This window comes from Vigna unguiculata, chromosome 8 (genome assembly GCF_004118075.2).
Source record: "Vigna unguiculata cultivar IT97K-499-35 chromosome 8, ASM411807v1, whole genome shotgun sequence".
Classification (NCBI taxonomy): Eukaryota; Viridiplantae; Streptophyta; class Magnoliopsida; order Fabales; family Fabaceae; genus Vigna; species Vigna unguiculata.
The window spans coordinates 6908683-6919311 of record NC_040286.1 but is presented as its reverse complement, the minus strand read 5'-3'; the positions used below and the strand labels follow the sequence as shown (position 1 = coordinate 6919311).

Sequence of the window (10629 nt, the reverse complement as noted above, 5' to 3'; positions counted from 1 at the left end):
CGGTTTCAGTGCATAAAATAAAGCAGCAGTTTCAACTTCTTATGCAATGAGCAAAACCTGTGCACAATTCTTTTCTCTGAGTATGTAGAAAGAACTACTAACTTTATAGAATAAAAATCATGGAATCACTAAAACTTTATAAAATATTTTTGTTGATACAAAATAGTTCAACAATACATTAAATGTACTTTCAGTTATCAATAAGGGATGTAGCTCAAATGGTAGAGCGCTCGCTTTGCATGCGAGAGGTACGGGGTTCGTTCCCCCGCATCTATAATTTTAATAAATTAGATATGGAGAAAGTTAAGACTTTATAAAGAGAAAAATAAACCTATACTACTCATTTTTGAATTGGAAATAAAGTGGGTTTGTTAATGTTTTTAAACTTTTGGTCATGGATCGCCAGGTCCACGCCAACATGCTACTCACGTTTAGGTAACACGGGTATGAGTTAGTCATCTGAGCAACTAACGTGGTAGGTTGTCTCCGTCTATGAAATCGCATTTGACTCACCACCACTATATTGAGCAAAACTTGTGCACAATTCTTTTCTCTGAGTATGTAGAAAGAACTACTAACTTTATAGAATAAAAATCATGCAATCACTAAAACTTTATAAAATATTTTTGTTGATACAAAATAGTTCAACAATACATTAAATGTACTTTCAATTATCAATAAAGGATGTAGCTAAAATGGTAGAGTGCTTGCATGCGAGAGGAACGAGGTTCTATACCCCGCATCTCCAATTTTAGTCAAAATTAGATATGGAGAAAGTTAAGACTTTATAAAGAGAAAAATAAACCTATACTACTCATTTTTGAATTGGAAATAAAGTGCGTTTGTTAATGTTTTTAAACTTTTGGTCGTGGATCGCCAGGTCCACGCCAACATGCTACTCACGTTTAGGTAACACGGGTATGAGTTAGTCATCTGAGCAACTAGCGTGGTAGGTTGTCTCCGTCTATGAAATCGCCTTGGTAGGTTGTCTCCGTCTATGAAATCGCCTTTGACTCACCTCCACTATATTGAGCAAAACTTGTGCACAATTCTTTTCTCTGAGTATGTAGAAAGAACTACTAACTTTATAAAATAAAAAACATGGAATCACTAAAACTTTATAAAATATTTTTGTTGATACAAAATAGTTCAACAATACATTAAATGTACTTTCAATTATCAATAAAGGATGTAGCTAAAATGGTAGAGTGCTTGCATGCGAGAGGAACGGGGTTCTATCCCCCGCATCTCCAATTTTAGTCAAAATTAGATATGGAGAAAGTTAAGACTTTACAAAGAGAAAAATAACCTATATTACTCATTTTTGAATTGGAAATAAATTGGGTTTGTTAATGTCGAGTTATCCCGTCCCGAGTTCTCTCGGGATGAGCTCTTAGCGATTAGCCCAGACTTCTAATTTCTCGAGGGTCGGGAAATGAAATTCATAGAGACCCCAAGCCTTTTTGTCGTGGATCGCCGCCTCCACATCAACATGCTACTCACGTTTAGGTAACGCGGGTATGAGTTAGTCATCCGAGCAACTAACCTGGTAGGTTCTCTCCGTCTATGAAATTGCATTTGACTCACCACCAGCATATGAATCAAAGTAGCAGCCATTTCGGTTTCAGTGCGTAAAATAAAGCAGAAGTTTCAACTTCTTATGCAATGAGCAAAACCTGTGCACAATTCTTTTCTCTGAGTATGTAGAAAGAACTACTAACTTTATAGAATAAAAATCATGGAATCACTAAAACTTTATAAAATATTTTTTTTGATACAAAATAGTTCAATAATACATTAAATGTACTTTCAGTTATCAATAGGGGATGTAACTCAAATGGTAGAGCGCTCGCTTTGCATGCGAGAGGCACGGGGTTCGATCCCCCGCATCTTATCTATAATTTTAACAAATTAGATATGGAGAAAGTTAAGACTTTATAAAGAGAAAAATAAACCTATACTACTCATTTTTGAATTGGAAATAAAGTGAGTTTGTTAATGTTTTTTAACTTTTTGTCGAATCGCCAGGTTCACGCCAACATGCTACTCACGTTTAGGTAACACGGGTATGAGTTAGTCATCTGAGCAACTAACGTGGTAGGTTGTCTCCGTCTATGAAATCGCATTTGACTCACAACCACTATATTGAGCAAAACTTGTGCACAATTCTTTTCTCTAAGTATGTAGAAAGAACTACTAACTTTATAAAATAAAAAACATGGAATCACTAAATCTTTATAAAATATTTTTGTTGATACAAAATAGTTTAACAATACATTAAATGTACTTTCAGTTATCAATAGGGGATGTAGCTCAAATGGTAGAGCGCTCGCTTTGCATGCGAGAGGCATGGGGTTCGATCCCCTGCATCTCAATTTTAGTCAAAATTAGATATGGAGAAAGTTAAGACTTTATAAAGAGAAAAATAAACCAAGCTCCACGCCAATTTGCTACTCACGTTTAAGTAACGCGGGCAATGAGCAAAACTTGTGCACAATTCTTTTCTCTGAGTATGTAGAAAGAGCTACTAACTTTATAGAATAAAAATCATGGAATCACTAAAACTTTATAAAAAATTTGTTGATACAAAATAGTTCAACAATACATTAAATGTACTTTAAATTATCAATAGGGGATGTAGCTCAAATGGTAGAAGCGAGAGGTACAAGGTTCGATCCCCCACATCTCCAATTTTAGTCAAAATTAGATGTGGAGAAAGTTGAGACAATATAAAGAGAAAGAACTTCTAACTTTATAGAATAAAAAACATGGAATCACTCAAATGGTAGAGCGTGCTCGTATGCACAATTCTTTTCTCTGATATAGAACTTATAACGTTATAGAATAAAAAACATGAAATCACTAAAAATTTATAAAATATTTTTATTGATACAAAATAGTTCAACAATACATCAAATGTACTTTCAATTATCAAAAGGGGATGTAGCTCAAATGGTAGAGCGCTCGCTTTGGATGCAAGAGGCACAAGGTTTGATCCCCCGCATCTCCAATTTTAGTCAAAATTAGATCTGGAGGAAGTTGAGACAATATAATGAGAAAAACCTGTGCACAATTATTTTCTCTGAATATGTAGAAAGAACTACTAACTTTGTAGAATAAAAAACATGGAATCACCAAAACTTTATAAAATATTTTTATTGATACAAAATAGTTCAACAATACATTAAATGTATTTTTAATTATCAATAGGGGATGTAGCTCAAATGGTAGAGCGCTCGCATCTCCAATGTTAGTCAACATTAGATATGGAAAAAGTTGAGACAATATAAAGAGAAAAGTAACCTGTACTACTCATTTTTGAATTGGAAATAGTATAGTATTCTTTTATGTGAATTTCACTCTGAGTTATTATCACTGAAATTGGGTTTGTTATTGGTTTTTAGCATGTCGTTCAACTTCTTCGTATATACTTAAGACAATGGATTCTTAAGTTACCTATTCAAACCAATTTTTTGATGTTACATTAGAATCCAAAGATGCAATGAGCAAAACCTCATATGCATAATTAACGATTAACAATACAAAATAATTATTACTGCAGAAACTCACTTACAAACATTTTTTTTACTTAGTTGATATAGATTCATTAACATAGATTTCTAAAATCTTTTAAAATGAAAGTATTAAGCTTCAAGAATGGTCGTGATAGCTTAGTTGGTAGAGTAGAGGACTGAAAAATCTTCGTGTCACCAGTTCAAATCTAGTTGCTAACACAAGATTCATTTGTATGAGTATTTATCCCCTATATTCATTAAAATGAATATGGGGGTAGATACTCATACAAATTTGTGAAGAAAGAACTACTAACTTTATAGAATAAAAAACATGGAATCACCAAAATTTTATAAAATATTTTTGTTGATACAAAATAGTTCAACAATACATTAAATGTACTTTTGGATTATCAGTTGGGGATGTAGCTCAAATGGTAGAGCGCTCGCTTTGCATGCGAGAGGCACGGGGTTCGATCCCCATCACTCCTAATGAGCCTTGAATGTTAATTTATTATTCCTTAATGCCAAATTCGTTTTTCTCCATCAAGTCCCATTAAGACAAAATTTAAGAGGGAATTAGGAGGGAGAAAGATTGCTTAGGAGTCTAGCCAGGTGTGAGTAGTGAAGGGAGAAGAATTCTGAGCATGTGGGTTGAATTGGGAGACTATTGCAATGGTGGGAAGCTAACCTAAGGGACTCACGTTGCCAATATCAAAAGAAAGGAGATTTGAGCAATTGTCAATTGAGCAAGGAATATCCAGGTTAGGGGAGCTATCTGATTTGCTATGTATGAATTATTTGCGTTTTGGGTGACTAAACATGATAATGACATTTGCTTTGGGTGAAAAATCCTGAAATTGTTCGCATTTTCTAGATTTTCCAAAAACCGACTGGCGACGTGATTGAACCCAGTTTTCTGGGTTTCCCTATGAACTGCCTGGCAACTGAGGGTGACCTGCCATACGACGTATACTGCGTTGCCCAATTTTCTTTATTTTGTTTGGTTTGTCTGTCGTGTTGTGGTGTTTAAATTGGGTTTCTATTGTAAGTATACTATTGGCATGATGAATCATTGTTTACAATTATTAATTGGTGGAAATTGCATGAAGTCTTGAATGAAATTGGAATTATGGTTCCTGTTGGGGTTGGTGATAAATAAGCATGAGTTTTGTCAATGATCGATGTGCTGATTTTATAAGTGGTGATGTTTATATGAACATAGCATGAACCTGTATGATGTGTGCATATTAAATTATGTCAGTTTGAAGGTGAGTACTGTGTTTGGGGTGTTTGGGGAATCACGAAGGGTGCATGAGAGATATGCCAGAACTTAGATTGCCAAGCACTGACTGGCAGAGCCTGGACTGCCACCAGGCGACACCTCAGTCCAGCAAATTATCTGGAATTTTGTTTGGGATAGGCGTTATCGGGTGTTATGTTGGGTAATCTGGTATGTATGCAATGGAGTAGTGGGATGGAAGGAAACTCAGGTATTGGATATGAAATGAATTGTGTATGAGTATGTGATAATTGGGAGATATGTATTTAAACTAAATAAAGTTGTATGTTGAACATGATAGGGACTGTATTTAATTGGTAATCTATAATTAGGACACCATGTGATGTTGATTAAATGACTATGGGTTGGTTAATTGGTAATATGAAGAATGTGAAGTAGAATATGCCATTGTTGTTTAAGGGGACAATATGCTATTAATTGGGAAAAGTGCTAAGTGAAGTGTGTGTGCAATTCAGTTGTTGTAAATATGCCTGGATGAATGAGATTGATGTTTGGAGGTGGTCTAGATTGTATGCTTCACTGTTTGTGTTGTTTTAAAGTGTATGTGTAATATTGACAACTATTGTGCCATGATTGAATGTGCGCATTGAGATTCAGTCTTACTAGTATGACTGGATGATTGTAAGTGTGTATGATTATCGTACTATATGGTTGGGGTCCTTAGGGACCTGTTTAATATGCCAAAAACCAGTAGCATTGCATTACTGGTATGGCGCCTGGCGGCTCGTCCCGCGCCGCCAGGCGATGGAGTCCCAAAACAGTGATAGTGGCCATTGTACGCGCGTGGTGCCTAGCGGTAGGGTTGGTCCTGCCAGGCGGAATTGTGTGGCAGAAGTCTTGGAAGGAGCTTGGCGCCTGGCGGCGCGAGAGATACGCCAAGCAATTTGGAACCAAGTTCCGCCTAGCGACGCGAGAGGCGCGCTAAGCGGTTTTGGGTGCATAATTGGCTCGTGAGGAGGGTTTCTACACAACTTTGGATGAGTGTTATGTTGCGATGCTTTGGCTGGGGGTCTAGTTACAAGTGTAACTTGTATTGGGATAACACGTGGACACTCAAGGTTGTAGCCTGGTGGTTTAGGAAGTCCAATAGAGTATGCGAGATCGTGGCTCGTAAGACGAGGTTTCAGATGATTGCCCTCTTTAGTGCACCTGATTGAGTTTGGTAGTTTGGGGACAACTACGAACTTCGATTCATTTTGGGGAACTCCACTTGGTGTCGCGGATTGTGGCCGTGACAATTTATTCCCGCGTGTGGACTATTAGGTGGTGGCTTGTAGTCGGAGGGGCGAGTAGAAACTCGTGCATCAAAGATCGATCAATGTACTCACTAAAGGGTGTAGAATCAAGAGGCGTCTAACAGAATGTTGAAAGTTGAGGAACTGAGGAATGGGAAATGCTAAAACATGTTATAGTTTTGAGATGCTTTAATTTTTTCATATTGTATTTGTGTTTCTTTAATTGAGCTCACCCTATCTGTGTGTGTTTGGGGATGATCATGTAACTTGTTACATAACCAGGGAAACTTTACTAGTTTTCTTCTTTGAAAATTTATGGACTATTTTATATTGGCTTTACAAATACTTTATAGTTGTAATACTTGAACGCCACAGTTTTATTTAGTTTGGCATGTTGAAATAAATGTATTAAATTTTCCCATGTTTTGGGGAAAGGATTTGATAATAAATGAGGTTTTTATTATTATATTTAGTTGTTTTATTTTAAATATGTAATTTCCGGTTATAACGTTACAATTACTTCAGAAACTCACTTACAAACTTTTTTTTACTTAGTTGATATAGATTCATTAACATAGATTTCTAAAATCTTTTAAAATCAAAGTATTAAGCTTCAAGAATGGTTGGATAGCTCAGTTGGTAGAGCAGAAGACTGAAAATCCTCGTGTCACCAGTTCAAATTTGGTTCCTGACACAAGATTAATTTGTATGAGTATCTATCCCCCATATTCATTAAAATGAATATGGGGGATAGATACTCATACAAATTTATGTAGAAAGAACTTCTAACTTTATAGAATAAAAAACATGGAATCACCAAAACTTTATAAAATATTTTAGTTGATACAAAATAGTTCAACAATACATTAAATGTACTTTTAATTACCAATCGGGGATGTAGCTCAAATGGTAGAGCACTCGCTTTGCATGCGAGAGGCACGGGGTTTGATCCCCTACATCTCCAATTTTAGTCAAAATTAGATATGGAGAAAGTTGAGACAATATAAAGAGCAAAATAACCTATACTACTCATTTTTTAATTGGAAATAGTATAGTATTCTTTTATGTGAATTTGACTCTGAGTTAATTGGGTTTGTTAATTGCACAATTCTTTTCTCTGAGTATGTAGAAAGAACTACTAACTTTATAGAATAAGAAACATGGAATCACCAAAACTTTATAAAATATTTTTGTTGATACAAAATAGTTCAACAATACGTTAAATGTACTTTTAATTATCAATAGGGGATGTAGCTCAAATGGTAACTCATTTTTGAATTGGAAATAATATAGTATTCTTTTATGTGAATTTGACTCTGAGTTATTATCACTGAAATTGGGTTTGTTAATGTTTTTTAGCATGTCGTTCAACTTCTTCGTATATACTCAAGACAATGGATTCTTAAGTTACCTATTCAAATCAATTTTTTGAAGTTACATGAGAATCCAAAGATGCAATGAGCAAAACCTGTGCACAATTCTTTTCTCTGAGTATGTAGAAAGAACTACTAACTTTATAGAATAAAAAAACATGGAATTACCAAAAATTTATAATATATTTTTGTTGATACAAAATAGTTCAACAATACATTAAATGTACTTTCAATTATCAATAGGGGATGTAGCTCAAATGGTAGAGCGCTCGCTTTGCATGCGAGAGGCACGGGGTTCGATCCCCCGCATCTCCAATTTTGGTCAAAATTAGATATGGAGAAAGTTGAGACATTAGAAAGACAAAAATAACCTATACTACTCATTTTTGAATTGGAAATAGTAAGAATAGTATTATTTTATGTGAATTTGACTCTGAATTATTATCGTTTTTGAAGTTACATATCGTGACATTCTTCCATTCATTATGAAGTGAGTTGGTGTTATAAATACCCAAATAAACTTAAGAAAAATATGATAAACATAATGTTGCCTATAGTTTTTTTCTTCTTCTTAAAAGTGATGTATTTGAGCATAATATAATAGTGGAAACAAAAAATGTTGTGTTCTTTGAACATGTTTTTCCTTTAAAGGTTAGTGAGACATTTGAACAACCTATATATTGCTAGTGATGCCATATGTGAGTTTTTGAGAAGTAAAAGATATAGGAAGAAACCTTCCTTTAGAAATGGTTTTTACACTTATATAGTTGAAAATGATCTAACAAGCTTTTTAGAAACTACTAGCTAGTGCTTTGGACACAAAAACATTGGGATAAGGACATTAGGACTAAAATTGACTCAATTAAGAAAAGCAATACTTGAACCTTAGTAGATTTGCCTAAAGAAGAAAAACTCATTGGTTGTAAGTGAATTATTAAGAAAAAGTACCATTCTGGCGAATCTATAGAGAAACATAAGACAAAACTAGTAGCAAAAAGTTTTAGTCAAAAACCTAACGTAGACTACTTTGATAAAAAAATTTCCTAAGGTATAATTATTGATTCGGTCCCCCAATTTTTTAAGTTGGTTCAATTTGGTACTCGAGTTTTTGGAAAGTTCAATTTGGTCTCTGAGTTTTTTGAAGGTTCAATTTGGTACCCTTATTTTTTAAAGTGGTTCAATTTAGTACCTCCCGTTATATTCCAATTAATGTCGTTTGTATAGTGGTGAGTTGTCATTGTGCAATAGAAATGTGGGTGAAGTTGTTAATTGGGTTGGTTTGTTTGTTGGATGTAGTTAACATCATTTAGTCTCTCTATTGATGTTTCCTTGATCAAGTGAATTCAGTATGGTATTATGATTACTTGTTTATTTTGTTGCACAATGACAACTCACCACTATACAAACGAATTAACTAAAATATAACGGAAGGTACTAAACTGATCCCATTTAAAAAATATGGGTACCAAATTGAACATTCAAAAAACTCGGGGACCAAATTGAATAAACTCAAAAAATTAAGGGACCAAATCAATAATTATACATTTTCCTAATGACTAGAATTTCATTTATCTGAGTGTTATTAGCTCTAGCATCTATCCATAAGTTAGTTATTTTTTGAATGGTGATCTAGAGGATGAAATTTTTATGACTCAACCTGAAGGATGTGCAGTTCCTAGTCAAGAGAACAAAGTATGCAAACTTTTGAAGTCCTTATAAGGATTGAAACAACCACCAAAATAATGACATGAAAAACTTGATAGAGTTTTACTTTGTGATGGTTTTTTAACTAACAATGTTGATAAATGTTTGTGCACTAAATCTGAAAAATGTTGAATGTGTCATTATATGTTTATAAAACAAAGTTGTTTCTAGGTCTAAGTTTGAAATGAAAAACATGAGTGAAACTAAATTATTTTAGGAGTTAGAACCATAAGGAAAGGAGATAGTATATTATTCTTTCAAGACCAATGCATTGAAAAACTTCTTAGAAAGTTTGAGTATTATGACTTCAAACCAATAAGCACCCTTTATGATGTTAACTCTGAATTAAAGAACAATATAGAAAAGTCTATTTTTCAACCTCAATTTACCCAAATAATTTGGACTTTATTGCATTTAATGAGTTTTTTTAGATCAGACATTGTATATGAAGTAGGTAGATAGTGTGAGTACAATCAATGTCCTAATTGAGAACTTTGTGATGCACATGCAAGTCTTAGGAAAAGGGTAATGATTATAATTGAATCTCCAATTTAGATGAGACAAAATCTACTGGTGGCCATGTGTTTACACTTGAGGGTTGCAATTACATGGAGATCAGTCACACAAATAATTATCGTAAGAACAACAATGGGATCAGAGTTTATTGGTCTTGATATGGCTAAAAGTGGAGCTAAATGGTTGAAAAAAATTCTTAACAAAAATTCGATTCATAATGAGATTAACACCGTCTATATCAATACATTGTGATTGCCTATCGACAATAATTATAACAAAAAAACTAAATTAAAATGGAAAGAACATACTTATGCAATTGTGACATGATTTGATAAAAGAACTACTAAAGAGTGAAACAAATTTCAATGATTATGTAAGCCATAAAGGAATCTACCAAATCCTTTAAGAAAAACCTTAGGGAGAAACATGATTTTAAAAACATTAAGAGGAACAAGTCTCAAGCCACTTGCAAACAAACAAGTGATAGAAACCTAACCTTTGTGATTGGAGATATAATGAATAAGGTTCATATGGGTTAAAAATAGTCATTGGTTAGTTCTTCTAGCACTAAAATTGATTCTAAATCAATCTTTTTTTACATTTTATGGTGCATGAAAGTATTAGATATTGCATCACTGAGAAGTTAAACTTTGTAATTAAAATTCTCTGTGATGTAAGAAATAACCTATGTAAGTGTTGAGTAAATTGCTTGCATGAGGTTTTAGCAAAATCTTTAGAGCACTCATGAATATCGAACACGTGTATGGCGTATTAAACACAACACAATGATAATAACAAGAACTATGAATGTGTATTATGATTGGTAAACCATTAATACATACCAAGTTTTTTTGGTTCATATAGTTTGTTATACCAACTACATTAAGTTTCTCAATCTAGGACTACTTCATATAGCTTTTTGTAGCAACTCTGATGCATTACATATAATGAGACCAATATTTTTCTTCTTTTTTTTTCTTTCCATC

General features: G+C 33.8%; 1 non-coding gene across 1 annotated transcript; it reads left to right on the top strand.

Annotated features, from left to right (window-relative positions):
• The first annotated feature begins 7665 nt into the window (after positions 1–7665).
• Positions 7666–7738, top strand: TRNAA-UGC. The gene has a single exon. It is a non-coding gene; the product is annotated as a tRNA-Ala (tRNA).
• The last annotated feature ends 2891 nt before the right edge of the window (positions 7739–10629 follow it).